This window comes from Oryx dammah, unplaced genomic scaffold, assembly GCF_014754425.2.
Source record: "Oryx dammah isolate SB20612 unplaced genomic scaffold, SCBI_Odam_1.1 HiC_scaffold_2, whole genome shotgun sequence".
NCBI lineage: Eukaryota > Metazoa > Chordata > Mammalia > Artiodactyla > Bovidae > Oryx > Oryx dammah.
The window spans coordinates 121069653-121086522 of NW_024070186.1; positions in this window are offsets into that span (position 1 = coordinate 121069653).

Below are 16870 nucleotides of genomic sequence, written 5' to 3' on the forward strand. Positions count from 1 at the left end.
CAAAACAGAGAGGCATCACTTATTCCATCTGACTAAATAAAGGTCAAACACTCAAATGGCATTATCTCAAACACATGTATATCCATTTCAAGCCAAATAATGTATGCACCATTTATGCAACAAATAATGTGTGCAAACTCAATGCAACATTTTCCCACATTTTGGCATGTTCACCATGTTTTTGCATTAAAATTTCAACTATTCCCTGTAAGTTCTGCCTCCATGCTTTTATAGTTCCAGAAATTCACCTCATTTTTCTCTTTGTCAAATCTTGCTTTATAAAATATCTGCTATAAAAAATGAGTTGGACAAGTCAGACATTTAGTCAATGAAAAGCTAAATGAGTACCCTAAATGTGTATGGCTGCACATCATTGGTTTTATAGTCACAAAGTGTTCTTGTGTTATTTGGAATATGTAACAGTGTTATCCTTTTTGAAAAATAAACTAAACTTTGCCCTGAATTTCTCAGTGTTAATAGGAGTTGCACATGAGTAAATCAAGACTGAATTTGTGCCCCCTGGCACAACACAGCATATGTGTATATTTGCTCGTCAATCCAATAAGAGCACTAGAGTACAGAACTGCTACCATACAAATAGAAATGAACTTCAACATAGGGGTAATGGATTTGCTTCTTCAATAAAATAAACCTTAATAGCTATCTCACTTTGTATTTCACATGAATAGAAATTAAGAAAGGCTCTGGATATTAGATCTTGGTAAATTAGTAAGTATGAATAATTTACTAAAACAATGACATTGAACTTTCTATACAAATAAGTTGACCTTTTAGAGTAGTACTCATTTCAAGCTACGTTTATGTGGCTTTCTTGTCATTGCTTATTCAGTAACAAATAGTGAAAGAACACATGTGCTATGAAATATATAGTGCTAGTTAGTAACTCTGAAAGTCACTCAGTCATGTCTGACTCTTTGTGACTCCATGGACTATACAGTCCATGGAATTCTCTAGGCCAGAATGCTGGAGTGGATAGCCTTTCCCTTCTCCAGGGGATCTTCCCAAACCAGGGATTGAACCCAGGTCTCCCTCATTGCAGGTGGATTCTTCACTAGCTGAGTCACAAGGGAAGTAACTCTGAGGGATCTAAAAACGAGTTAGACATGAAGATTGTTCTAGAGAACTTAAAAGTTTATTACAATTACTAGTGGTATGTCAAGAATTAAACAATTTAAAAAGATAAATGTGCCCCTGGCTTTCCTGGTTGCTCAGTGGTAAAGAATCCACCTGTCAATGCAGGGGGTGTGGGTTTGATCCCTGGGTCAGGAAGATACCCTGGAGAAGGAAATGGCAATCCACTCCAGTATTCTTGCTTGGGAAATCCCATAGACAGAGGAGCCTGGCAGACTACAGTCCATGGGGTCGCAAAACAGCTGGACATGACATGAGCGTTCACACATGCACTCAAGAATTAAATGTCACAATATATGGTCTCTTGAGGCCACTAACAAAATTGCATCTTTAATTGAAGGTATGGCTATAAATTTTAAGTTTGGAGATCTTTCAGATAGTTGGGCTATAATTAATGTATTGTATTTAGAGATATAACCTCATTTTTAAACCTCATTTTAAGCCTCATTTCTTCTTAAATACGTTATACTCAAAAAATTGGCTCAGAATCTCAAAGATCCCCAAGAGTAGATGAAAAATTAAAATAATTTTGAAAATAATTTTAGTTATTTTTGGTGCAAAAAATGTAAGAGCGTCTAAAGTTCATAAACTGGACCTTGTTGATAGATACAATTGCAGTGATAAGTAACATCTATGTACAATGTTCATATGCTGGAGGACAGGTGTATCACATTTTCAGGGTTTAATATGAGAATTTCATATCTTCTCTCTGTACTTTATATGTGAAAATTACAATTTAGGCTACAAACTAGTCTTTTCAAAACATATAATTAAAAATTTAGCATTTCTATAGTATAAAAATTTAGACAATCACTCAGAAGAGATCTGGGCATTCAGTTTATTGAAATCTTGTTAATATGTATTTAGACTCAGTTGTGGAATTCTTTCTAGCTGAATCTAACTTTTTACATGGTCTTTACAATAGTACAAACAATAATCATATTTAGTGATTATCTGCTCCATGTACAGCATAAAGAAGTATGAAGAAATATTAGATAAGTTAATTGCCAAATTAAGAATAACATATTTTAGTGATGACAAATAACCCTACAAGAAAACTAATTGTATTAGGAGGGTTAAATTTGTAGTCAAGAATAGCAAGTTGATTTGCATATCAGAACAGTCTTCATAGTTTAAAACCATTTTTATGATAACAGCTATTGCATTTGGAGATGTGGGAAGTCTAAGTACAAGAATGAGATCAGCTGGAATAGGATATGACTTATAAAGAAGGCTGTACAGAAGTTGTTTACTCCCAACTTTTCCCTTGAATGGCTACCCTTGACTTTATTACCAGAAGGATGCTGTATGAGTTTCCTACTGCTGCTGTAACAAATTATCACAACCTTAGTGACTTAACTCAAATGTAATATTTTAATTATTGAGCCTGGGAATCTAAAATGGGTCTTAATGGACTAAAATGAAGGTTTCATCAGGGATGTATTCCTTGTAGAGGCTGCCTGAATTCTTTGGGCCCTTGCTCTTTCCTTCATCTTCAAGTCTTGCAGGTTAGCATATTCAAATCTGTCTCTGACACTGTCTTCTAACCTTCTTCTACATGGAAGGTAACTTGTGATTACATTGGATGCAGTCAGACATTCAAGGAAAATTCTTTGTTTTAAAGTCAGCTGATTAGCAACTTGAATTCCATCTAGACACTAATTTCCTTCTGCCATGTAACAAAGCATATTCATATGTTTCAGGCTTTAGGAGGCAAACATCTTTGAGGAATAGCATTCTGCCTGCCAGAAGTGAGGCTATGTTTTCATAAAAAGCATGAATCATTGGGCTGCCTAGCATTCTTTGGGATATTTGAGTTGTAGATTGTTTCCCCAGTGGTTTGTAACACCACCCATGTGGTTCTAAAGAGCACTGTTGACCCCACTGACGTGAATAGACTGCTCTTTTCTACTACTATACATCATAGTCAGATGTGTTCAAAATATTAACCTATCCTATTTTCATTTTTGTGGGAGTTTTCCTGATGCTTTCTCACATCAGCTGTAGCAGATTTCTGTGAAAGGAAGTAAAGATCTTTGGACAAAGGTCTTTTGTCCAAAAGATCAGGATCTTTTTTGTCCAAAAGATCAGGATCCATCAGAATGGAACTTTTCTATCCTGACGTGGAATTTTTCGTTGAAACAGACCTGGCTTAATGTTTTGTTCTAAATTCTTTTTTATGGATATAGTACATTTGTATTTCATGACAATTTTATTTAATTGATATTTAATTTTGGACTCAAGCTGCATTCATAGTGCTGACAATCAACATATTTAAATGTTTAGATGACTGACTTCCTTTTTCTTTTATCCTCCACATGTTTGACAACTAAGTTTTCAATAAACTTTATATCAAGTCAACCATATTCAACCATCATTTAGCATATAATTTAAGTACTTTTCAAAAATGCGTATTGGATTAATGCCACTCAATTTTATTGTAAGAAATAAGTACATTTCCTGGAGAAGGAAATGGCAACCCACTCCAGTATTCTGGCCTAGAAAGTGCCATGGACAGAGGAATCTGATGAGATCCATGATGAATCCATGAGATCACAGAGTTGGACATGACTGAGATACTGAGCACAGACCAGAATGTTCAATAATTTATTCAGTCATTTATTTCTTCATTTTTTCATTCACTTATGCTAGAATTTCAGAGGTGAAGGGGATTTTAAAAAGTTATCTATTACAAGCTCAACATTTTACAAATAGCTATCATGACCCGTAACAAAGAATTGCCGAAGCTCACTGTCGCTCAGTGGTAGGTCTACAAGGAACCCCAGTGACTCAGGTCTCAAGTCAGTGTTTGTCCTATCCTATAGATCTGTCTTAATAAAGAAGCAAATAATAAAGAAGAATAAAGAAAGGATTTGGAAGGCAGTCTCTGAGAAATGTGCAGGCATTGAGACATTTTGGTTTATGAAGAAATGATGATATATTCCTACCACTTTCAGTGCCCAGGTTATAATTCATGTAGCTCATTGAGGTCAGTTGCGTAAATATGAGAGGTCAGCCCTTTGGGTAAACTCCCCATTCTCTTGGATGCATTTGAGGATACATTTGAGCTAGGAAATTTTTTCTTTCAACAAGTGATTTCTGCCATCAATATGGAGATTTAGAACACTAATATTTTTATAAGTATATTCTGATTTTAATGAAGACAGAAAGTTATTTTAGGTCAGAAGCATAAATGGCAAAGCCAAACTCAGCCCCTGAAAGGAATGATCCAGAAAAGAGTTTGGGAACATGAGGGTGGGATTGGGAACAGGAGGGTAGGATTGAGAACATGAGGGCAGGAAGCCTTTATCCACAATCTGCTAGAGAAGTTAGAAAGTGATGAAGGCAGTTCTCGTGAACAAGTCAGAATATATACATGCACTCAGCTCATCATTCAATTCTAAACCATTAGAAACAGTTCTTAAGTCTCACAGTTCACTCAAATTCAGTGTAAGGTTATTCAGGTTAGAATGGTGAAATAGAGACTGACAGAAAATTCTAGTATTTCTTTGGGACACATTCTGCTTTTAAGAAGCAAAAGGCACAAAAATAGACAGGGCAAGCATTTTACCTAAATTAAAATCATGAAGATGCAGTATCTTCCAGAATATGATTTAAAAATTGAAAAATAAATTACAAAAAATTTTATGTCAAAATAATGCTTAATGACAAGGAAGACTTTCCAAAATTGAGTCAGAAATGTTGGTGAGATAAGTCATATGAATACAAGTATAAATTATGGTTAACCATCATTTTAGTAATATCTGATGTTACAAAAGTGGGCGGTTGCTTTTTCTACATTTTGCACATAGCGCATCATGTAGAAAAGCAGATCTAAGCACAGAGTTCTGCTACCAAGGGAGGATGGGGACTTTCTCCTTGGGGGTCATAAATATAGTTTTCCATCTGCTGGAAACTGTTTAGGTGAAACATGCCTGAAGTCAGGGCCTGGATCAGATGATCTCTGGGGGTCTCTTCCAGCCTTTTGAGTCTTTGAGAGAAATTTCTAATCAGCATGTTAATGACTACTTTAAATTTGTATTCTGGTTTCCTTGAAGATAATTACCAGAAACGCTAAGCAGAGAATAGCATTTCTAAATGCCTGTTTAAAAGACGAAGAGAAATAAGAAAGAAAGAAAAAAAAAATAGAAGGAAGAAAATGTGACCCACTCGATGTCAGAGAAAGCAATTACCTGACAAGATGGTATGGTTCGGCGGTCTTGGTAACGTCTGAGAAAGTCCAAGGATGCTGGATCTTTTCCTTGTTCTTAGATGTCTTGCTGTGTGACACAGGGCAAGTCACTTGACCTTAGTTTCTTCATCTGAAAATGCAAGACCCCGGGAGTTGTGCTTGATTTCCTGACTAATATCAAGGTACAGGAACTAAATGAAGAATGGAATTTCATTTTGGGCTTCATCACGGCTGCAGCGATGACAGATGGGGATCACATGAATTAGGTTACCCCTGCGCTTCATTAACTAACAGGAAAAAAAAGTCTCAACAACACGGATGGTAAACTAAACTTTGAAAACACTTTTAAAAATCTTAATTAGGATATTATAGAGATGATCAATATGGCAAAGATGTATTTAATTTCTACATAATAGAAAATTAACTATAATATTATTCTGTATGTTCAATTAATTTAGTTTCTCCAAAATTAGCCAGAGAAGAAAAAGAGTGGAGGAAATACATACTATAGGCCAATAAGTTCTCTTTCTATACCTAGTCTTTAGAGGGGGAAAGGCCTTTTTATTAATGTTAATGTATAGCTACTTTATAAATAACAAAAATGTATCAGTCCAAATTATATTTCTCCCTATGTCCTCCTTTTCTTTATGAGTAGTAAAATAAGTTTAGTCTGAATTTTCATATGTTTCTGACACAAAACGTCATTTACCCTAGGCGACTAAGCTGGCAAGTTTCCACATAGGGTTAAGAGCTTAGCTCCATGCTATTTCCAATACATTTTTTCCCACCAGAGAGTTTTGTTTGTTTTAGTAAATATGTCCTATATGTGTATGTATAACTGAACCACTTCATTGAACAGCTAAAACTAAAGCCAAATTGTAAATCAGCTATACTCCATTATAAAATAAATTTTTTAATGTCCTAAATAAGAAATCAAATGAGGAAGGAATTAAATTTATACCTAACACAGAAGATAATACTTTCCAATAATCAGCTAAAACTTATCTCTGAGTACTACTAATAATCATTACCTATGTTTTAATGAATAATATATTCTACCTACAGTGAAAGAGCCAAACCCATTCTGGAAAAGTAGTTGGCATTTTGATTAAAGATTGCAATTATCTGCAGCTTTTTGTTCACGAATGTTAAGGGGAGGGCAGGGATATCACAGGCAATACTGCTCTATGCGAGGTTTGGGGAATCATAAATTCTGGTTCCGGCTCTGCTATTCAGGTTGTAGATGGCATTATACCTTAGTCCCACCATCTGTACAGTATGAATAATCATATTTCTCTAACTCACAGGTGTGTTGTAAAGAGCAGACAATAAAAAGTAACTGAACATACAAGTATTCTCAGAGCCCAGATGATAAGGAAAACAAATGGTTAAGAGAAACAAAGTAAGTGAGTTGAACTTTCCAATAAAACTCTGAGAATCACATTTAACCTGATAACAAAAAATCTGTTCTGACAATGTTCACCTACCAAGATTTTCATAAGGCTCAGTTTTCTTCACAAAATGTGCCTGATTTGGACTTTTGGTTTTATTCCGGAGTCTGTGAGGGGCAACAAAAGAGAAACACACTTCCCAACCCTGCAACGTGTCTTATGTGAGGGATCAGCAAATGGTACATTCTCACTGTGAATCTATGCAGTATTTAATACTGAATTACAACTTTAATTGAAAGAGTGAAAAGTATACTTTAGTTGAATAAGAGGGACTAGTGAACTCCGGGAGTTGGTGATGGACAGGGAGGCCTGGCGCGCTGCGATTCATGGGGTCGCAAAGCGTCGGACACGACTGAGCGACTGAACGGAACTGCACTGAGGATGACTGTTAGGAGCTGAAGAAATGCCTTTTTATTCCAGGTATTGACATTTATTAACGTGACACAGGTAAAATACCCAGCAAGCCTTTGTGTTTCTTCCTTCAACATTTGGGATTCCAAGGATACCAAGTCAATATGCCTAATTCAGATCAAATATTTACCCTGGATATTCAGACACACTCAGAACAGGCAGGTTAGAGTATAATATAATCAGGCTTCCCTGGTGGCTCAGACAGGAAAGAATGTACCTGCAACGCAGGAGACGCAGGTTCAATTCCTGGATCAGGAAGAAGCAGCCCAGGTCAGGTTCAGTTCCTGGGCTGGAGAAGGGAATGGCTGCCCACTGCAGTATTCTTGCCTGGAGAATTCCATGGAAAGAGGAGCCTCACAGGCTACAGTCCATGGGTTGTGAAGAGTCAGACATGACTGAGCAACTAACACTTAACCTATTAGTGGGTTATTCGCAGATACAGGAAAATATTTGTGAACCAAGAAATCACCCCTTGACTTCTATAAGCATATTACTAAATGTTATTAAAAGCAAGTTAGATCCTTTGGTATATGGGAGAAAGATAACTTTCTTCTCTTCATGCTTAAAAGATCATTTCCTGTCTCTGCTGCCAGATAAATACCTTTTTGCTTTAACTCCTTTACCCACCACTGAAGAAAACCAGAGTTTTGAAATGTGGGTTAAAAGTTGTGAAGTTGTGTGTCTCCAGTTCCTTTCTTTGTATGACTTTCTGTGAAAACTTTGTTCTCAACATTCCAGTTTTTTTTTTTATAAGAAAGCAATCTCGCTCAGCTTCTTTAAATAAACAACACAAATAAATAAGTTGAGGATCTCTGGTTTAGTGTTAGGAAAATCAAAAGGAAAGAGAATTTCAAGGATGAGTAGTCAAAATTGTGAAAAGCATGAATAGTGGATGAAAAGTATGAGTGAAAGAAAAAGGAAGTGCAGTTTCATTGACGTAGGAGCAGAAGATCAAAATGCTTTAAGATACAGAGCAAATGATGATGAGAAAGAAAGTGGGGTCATCGAGTAAAGAATACACTTCAAAATTTTGAGAGTTAAAAAGAAGTAGATTTTTTTCAAGATAATTGAGATATAACCTCACAACATCTTGTGGGCTGAGTGTATGGGTCTGGAAAAACTCTTTCAGTTTGTGGACCAAGCATACTCATGGGAAATGTGAGAAACGCCTTCAAGTTTTGTACAGGACTCTCTGTAATCCACACACTGTCAACCTTGAATGGGTGCCCATGAGTATTTTTACCTTTTTAAAAAATTTATTCATAATTTTTATCTTTTTCATCCTTCTGATTTTCCTTACTCCCAAAGGACCAACGTCAACAGCGTTCCTTGCTGTCAGGGCAACTAATACTGGTTTTGGATTTCATCCTGTCCTGAGTTTGGAATAGTTTAGAGCATCTGGATTCCTTTGAGTATAACATGTAAAAGGTAAACATTTCTCTACTAATATTGACAACCGTAAAGGAAGAAAGGGTACAAAAGGAACAAGAAACTTCTATTCTCCCATGAGTGTTTTTATAATATCATGAAAGCTGCTAGTGAAGACAAAGATTGAAACTGATGGCACCATTGCTTTTCAAACAGGTGAAGACTACCTATATCACCATCAATGTGAAATTTATCTATGTCATAGGTGTGCCAGGCAAAGAGCATGGGAAAGCTAAGCTTCAGAAAGGAAAATTAATATTTTTGCCTCTGAGATTTAAGCAAATAAAGAAAGAGAGAGAGAGAAAGAGATTGGATGAGCTTTATGGAAGAGTGAACATGCGATCACATAACTAGCTTACAATATCTGGATTCTCTGAGTGACGTAGGAGATAAAGCCCTCTATTGAGAAATAAGTGAATGGGTTGAATTGTGACTGGATAAAAATCAAGAACAACAACAACAAAATAATCAAGAAGTTCTGAAATTGTTACTTGCTGAATTCCATAGAAGTCAATAATATTCTGTTGTTCCTAAGGGATAATATTTGTCTAACATTTTAACCATTGATGGCAACTTAAAATCAGTGCTGATTAACTCTTAACGTAACTGCTATTTCCAGCACATGTAGGGACTCCATCGTGGCACTTCATATAGTGACTTAAATTGAGTTATGCGCAATGTTTGAAAATGTCATCAAAATGATTACTCTGTGATTCAGCGTTGAAAGAGTAAGTTATTTTGTACTTAGAAAGACATGGGAACAAAGCAGCGGGACCTGAATTTGATATTAATGAAGCAAATGTTAATCAGAGGGGAAATGAATGCAATTCTATAATTTCTTACCAAAAAAACAACCAAAAGCATTAGTGAGATCCAAGAACATAAGACATGCATATTTATTAATGAGATATCTGTAAAAAGATTGGCAATCACGCACCAGGCTCTGTAACTAAAGGAAAGAGAAATTTCCATGTAACTCAGCCTAGATGGATGAAGTTTCAAGCTAGTGAGAAGATGGTATGACCAACTTAGTTGTAACACAGATTATTTTTAAAATGCTTGACATCCATTTGCCAGAAACTTCAGCTAATTTAATATTACCACTTTCACTTCCAGCAACATGTGATTCAGTTGAAGAAAACTGAATAAATTACAATTTAGTCAAATAGGATAAGCTGATGAATCCTGCAGCTCTTTGACATGCCTCCAAGTTAGACCATCAATACCAAAGCACTGAGAAGATGAAGATTATGGGCATGGATGAAGAAAGGCACTGTATCACTAAGAAACTGTGCATAATTGCCAATGGTCAAATGTTTCCTCCATGTTGCAAATGTTACTCCATATTTGTATGCACATACATAGGTTCATGTACACACAGTCGGTTGAAAATTGTCTGAACTATTAGACTGGATATATGTTTTCTGGAAGAAACAAGTAGGAGTCTATCTTAGTGAGTTGCAATATTTCATTCTTGATTTATTTAGTGGGCATGCACTGAACCAGTTTGAACACAAACTTACCCAAAACTATAATGACTTAGTTGTTAAAGGCTGCCATTGTGAGTAGATAACTGCAACCTCATGATTTTCAATCAACCAATCATTTCAGGACCATTTAAAGGAGGGTGTGAGGCCTTGTTGCTGAAAGACAGCTATCTGTTAACACCTGCTAAGATTAATCTAGTGTCAGATATAAAAACTGCCCATTAGGAATCTAAGTGAAAATCTTGAAGGAAATAGTGACTATGTAAAAAATAACCATGCATCAGAAACACATTTAGCAGGACGAAGATGACAATTAATATGAAATCATGCCCATTGATGAAGGAATAAAAAAATTCAAAAAAATAGTCTCTCAAAGTAAACACATTTCAGAAATTGCATATCAATTGAATTTGAGACTTAGAAAATTATGTATCCTCCCCAAAGTGATATAGTCTTATATTTTCTTTAAATATATTCATAAATTATATTTATTTTTTTACATCTAAATAAGTCTAAAAGCTCTTCTAACAGTATAAAATAAAATATATATTTTTCAAGAAAGTATATCATTTTATTGGCAGATTTTTTTCCTTCTCAATTGCATATAAGAGATGGTACTTCTGAGAACTGATGTCATCTTAGATTAAATAAAGTACTATAATAGGGATTTTCACAATGTTATTTGTCATCATTTTTTCTGTCTACTCTCACTCATCCATCTGTTTGTACAATCCATAATAAGTAGCAATTTTGTTCTAGGAATTCTACTAAAAACTAGAGATAAAAAGTCTAATGAGGTATAGTCTTGAGATTAATGTCATTACAGTCTAGCTGAGGAGAAAAGAAGAAGTAAATAGTTATAAGGTGATAAGCGTTGTATTGTGCTGTGCTTAGTCACTCAGTCGTGTCCAACTCTTTGCAACCCCATGGACTGTAGCCAACCAAGCTCCTCCGTCCATGGGATTCTCCAGGCAAGAATACTGGAGTGGGTTGCAATGCTCTCCTCCAGGGGATCTTCCCCACACAGGGATCGAACCTAGGTTTCCAGCATGGCAGATAGATTCTTTGTCATCTGAGCCACCATGGAAGCCCAAGAATACTGGAATGGGTAGCCTATCCCTTCTCCAGGGGATCTTTCCAATCCAGGAATCAAACCAGGGTCTCCTTCATTGCAGTTGAATTCTTTACCCGCTGAGCTACCAGAAAAGCCTAAGCACTGTATTATGTGTGTGTATGTACAAACACTATTATTGGAGTAACTATGAAGTCACTGGCTCTGCCTGGGAGATTCTGAGAAAACAGAAGAAAGATTAGGGGTTAAATCATAAATAAGTGCTTACTAGACAAAAAGGGAACACATTTTGAGTAAAGGGAACAATATATGCAAAGATCAGAGTGACTGAAACAGCAGTATTAGAGGAACTTAGAGAAATAAACTGGAAATAGATTTTGAAATATTTAGTTTGCAATGAGATTGTAGCAATTGGAATGACTGAAGACTTCTCCAGCATTTGATTTTTAAATTTATTTTTATAAATTGTACATGACAAAAAATTGACTGTCTTAAACATTTTAAGTGTACAGTTTCATAGTATAAGTACATTCATGTTGGATGGCTAACATTAAATTTGAGAAGGTCATTTTGTGGTAGGTAAACTGGAGTTCAAAGTCATTAGACAATTAATTGAGTATTTTTGTTGAGGTATGATAGGACCAAAATTAGAACTGGAGACTAGAAGATCAGTTCAGTTCAGTTACGTCTCTCGGTCGTGTCCAACTCTTTGCGACCCCATGAACCGCAGCACGCCAAGCCTCCCTGTCCATCACCAACTCCAGAAGTTCACTCAGACTCATGTCCATCGAGTCCATGATGCCATCCAGCCATCTCATCCTCTGTTGTCCCCTTCTCCTCCTGCCCCCAATCCCTCCCAGCATCAGAGTCTTTTCCAATGAGTCAACTCTTCACATGAGGTGGCCAAAGTACTGGAGTTTCAGCTTTAGCATCAGTCCTTCCAAAGAAATCCCAGGGTTGATCTCCTTCATAATGGACTGGTTGGATCTCCTTGCAGTCCAAGGGACTCTCAAGAGTCTTCTCCAACACCACAGTTCAAAAGCATCAATTCTTTGGCACTCAGCCTTCTTCACAGTCCAACTCTCACATCCATACACAACCACAGGAAAAACCATAGCCTTGACTAGATGGACCTTAGTTGGCAAAGTAATGTCTCTGCTTTTGAATATGCTATCTAGGTTGGTCATAACTTTTCTTCCAAGGAGTAAGCGTCTTTTAATTTCATGGCTGCAATCATCATCTGCAGTGATTTTGGAGCCCCCCAAAATAAAGTCTGACACTGTTTCCACTGTTTCCCCATCTATTTCCCATGAAGTATAGAGACTACTAAAATAAAGTTTGTAGGAGGGGGATTATTTAAGGCAGGTGGTGCTAGTGGTAAAGAATCTGCCTGCCAACGCAGGAGACACAAGAGACAGCAGGTTTGATCCCTGGGTCGGAAAGATGCCCTGGAGGAGGAAATGGCACTCCACTCCAGTATTCTTGCCTGGAAAATCCTATGGACAGAGGAGCCTGGCGGGCTACAGTCCACAGGGTCACAGAGTCAGACATGACTGAGAGACTAACACTTTTGCCTAAAGAACAAAGAGTCAATAAAGGAGACCGTGAAAGAATAGTGAAAGAAAAGATTGAGAGGCAGACAATGAAAACATAAGAAAGGAAAGTATTTCAAGTGACAAGAGCGTCTAACTGTATGAAATATTAATACTCAAATAGAATAAAACTTTTTAGATAGTTCATTGGATTTGACAATTAGGAGTCATTGGTGAGTATAGGAAGCGCAGTTTTATAAGATAATTGGGGATGAGGTCATGGGCATAAGTGAAATATAGTGAGTTGAAACAATAGTAGGAATAATAAGAATATGAAAGAATAAGAATGATGATAGTTGCTATTTATGGACCACTTACACAGTGCTGGGTACTCTGCAAGTGTTACGTAACATGATGACATATAATTGTCCTACAAAATTTTCGCCATAGTTATTAAAATTTTATAGACTTAGAAAATTTATATAAGTTGCCCAAGGATATACAGCCTACTATAAAGGCTAAAGCCAGGTTTATACTACTCCATATACCATTGACAAGCATATTTACAGAATTAAGAACAAAGTATTCTTTCAAGATGTTTGACCACAAAAGGAAGGAAGAAGATGAGTCAGTAACTGAAGGAGACAGTAATATTGAGGAAAGTTGTTTTATTTATTTATTTTGAGGGGATTGGTGTGAGAGGCAGAGTTTTTAGATTGAACAAACTGAACAAAACTCAAATTGGTTTATAATAATTAGTTTAGAAAAACAGAGTTTTAATAATGTAAAGATAAAGAGGATATTAAGTGGAATGAGAGCCCAGAATAGGAAGAATAAAATTTTCAGTTCATGGGTCAAAAGTTTACTCTCTAAGAATAGGAAAAATCTAGATTCACAAAAGAAAAGGAAAAAAAGAATGTATGGCATTACATACAGATAACTGAGCGTGGTAGTAAAGTTATGGAGTTTTTGAGTGATACTCAGTTTTTGTTTTTTTTTTTTTAAACAGAGTAGAATATGTTTGGGGTTTTGAAAGGCATATAATAGTAAGCACAGCAAATGTCTCAAGGAACTGGAAGAGAATTATAGTAGTAAGCACTTTAGTAGCATAGTTGAAATGAGAAACTAGAACTTGAGTGAATTCCAATAAATATTTTCATGTGATTCATCATTACCAGTGTGTAAGGCATTGATAATAAAGGAGAATTGAAGGCAATTCTTGTAATGATCCATGGATAGTGAGGTTATACGGGCTTCCCAGGTGGCTCAGATGGTAAAGAATCTGCCTGCAGCTCACTAGTCCATTGTTCAATTCCTCAGTTGGGAAGATCCTCTGGAGAAGGAAATAGGAACCCACTCCAGCATTCTTACCTGGAGAATTCTATGGACAGAGGAGCCTGGCAGGCTATAGTCCATGGGGTCACAAACAGAAGGACATGATTGAGCAACTAACACCCACACTAAGGGTACAATAGTAGAAAGCTGAGAAAGGAAGAGAATTCAGGAAGGTGGTGAAAGTACCATTGGTATGAAATCAGCACAGAGCTGCTAACCAGGCTGGGGTTAATTATAGAATTGTTGTTTGGTGTCAGAGCAGAAATGTAGTGTAGACAAATAGCGAGCACTATGAAATAATAAGTGATTGTGAGAAGAAATTCAGGATTTAATCTTTCAGAATCACCCCTGAGAGTCGACTAGTTCTATTGTCTCATCGTGAAATAATTTTGCTAAAGAAGGAGGAATGAGAAATGCCCAAATTAAAATCATATCTGGTAAAGTAAATAGTTTAAAATTTTGAATTTTACACCTAGTTAAGTAATTCTTCTAGCGTACCTTTCACTGCTGCTGCTAAGTCGCTTCAGTCGTGTCCGACTCTATGCGAACCCATAGACAGCTGCTCACCAGGCTTCCCTGTCCCTGGGATTCTCCAGGCAAGAATACTGGAGTGGGTTGTCATTTCCTTCTCCAATACCTTTCACTAGCAGCTTTGAAAAAGAAAAATAATTCTCAAGAATATAGCTCTTACAAAAACACACTGATTCCTATACCTAACTTCTGAGTTCATGAAAAGTGATCCTTTTTCTCACTGCTATCTTAAACAAAGCTACTACTAGTACACAGGGCCAACAGTAGTACCTTTTGAACCCCAAATGCTGGTTAATGTGGGTACTGCTGTTAATCTACTTCTAGAAGCCTGTATTTTCTTCACGGTTAAAGCTTGGATTCGTGAGAACAATAACCATTCCTCTTCTTCAGCAGTTAATTTTTGTGTTGATGATCAGTCCCTGAAAATTGTCAATCATTTTTGAAGAAATTTGCTCATGGTTTTCTATCTCTTCATTACTAAGACCAAGCTTAAATATTTGCATAGTATAAATTTGTGTTATGTACTCCATCAGCATTTATGTGATAGTTTATTATTTTATCTCTTCTATTGTTTTCTCACTCTTTGTTATTGTTTCTTAAAGTTTGTTTCAATGACAAAGGCACCCAAAGATAAGAGTATAAGCAGATATCCATGCCTACTATGTTTAGCATTTTACTATTTAGATTAAGTTATGGGTAATAAAGTAAGAGATTTCTTAGTTGCATCTGATTCATGTTTTTTCTTTTTTTTTTCTTTTTATCTTAATCAAAAGTATAGAAACTACCTGAAAACTGAAATCCAATCAGGTAACCTCTATTTACACATTTTCTTTAAGCAAGATGGGCTCTTACCATGTGTCCTGACCAGTTCAAACGCTACTTATTAAAAGATCTTTCCTGATTTCCCCAGACAGAGTTAATTACCTCCGTATCTCAAACAACTCTGCTCATGTATGTCATTTATCACTTATCATATTGTATTGTGCAATCTGTTTATAGGTCTGAATCTTTCTTTAGACTTTGACTCAATTGGGGATAGAGGCTGTCTTACTTACCTTTGAATCCATGAAAGCAATAAATGTGTGACTCAGATTCTATGTAATTCAAGAGAAGTCTTTACACATTTGAGTTATAGTAATTGCATAAGGAAAGTTGCACAAACCCTAAGCATACAACTTGATGAATAATGAAGAGTACCCAACTTTCATTATGAAATTTTCCCCCAGAATCATTCTCAGTTACCTCTCATTCAGAGGGACCCACAGAGCTACACCCATGATTCCTCAGTCTCTAAACCTTTCCCTTGTCCAACAGTAGCCACACTCAAACTTCTGTAGTAAACAGTAAGAAATTATTTTACATTGTTGTTTTGGTCCTATGTGAATAAATCTGTGCCTTTTTATTTTTCTCTTTATTTTATATATATATATATATGTATCAGTTTGTATTTTATTCATATATATATATATGTACATATATATATAGGATGACAAGTTCAAGATCCAGAATAATTCAAACTTAACTAATTTAACTATTTCAATGAAAGTGTCAAGTAGTATTAATTAGGCTTATCTAATGTGAACACCCTATATGTATGACATACTAAAACGTGGCTGACAATCATTTATCTTCCAGCAACAGAGAAACAGATCCCTCCAATGTGATGGTATTAAGAACTGAGGCCTTTGTGAGGTAACTGGATTTAGATGAGAACTTGAGGATTGGGTCTTGGATGATGGGATTAATGGCCTTATAAGGGACACATTAGGTAACACTAGTGGTAAAGACAAAGTGCTAACAAAGGTCTGTCTAGTCAAAGCTATGGTTTTTCCAGAGGTCATGTATGGATGTGAGAGTAGGACCATAAAGAAAACTGGGCAACAAAGACTTGATGCTTTTGAACTGTGGTGTTGGAGAAGACTCTTGAGAGTCCCTTGGGCTGCAAGGAGGTCAAAGTAGTCAATCCGAAAGGAAAATCAGTCCTGAATATTCGTTGGAAGGACTAAGGCTGAAGCTGAAGCTGAATCTCCAACCCTTTGGCTACCAGATGTGAAGAACTGACTCCTTAGAAAAGACTCTGATGCTGGGAAAGATTGAAGGCAGAAGGAGAAGGGGATGACAGAGGATGAGAGGATAAGATGGCTGGATGGCATCACCAACTCTATGGACGTGAGTTATGAGCAAGCTGCAGGAGTTGGTGATGGACAGGGAAGCCTGGTGTGCTGCAGTCCATGGAATCGCAGAGTTGGACATGACTGAGTGACTGAACTGAGTGGTGA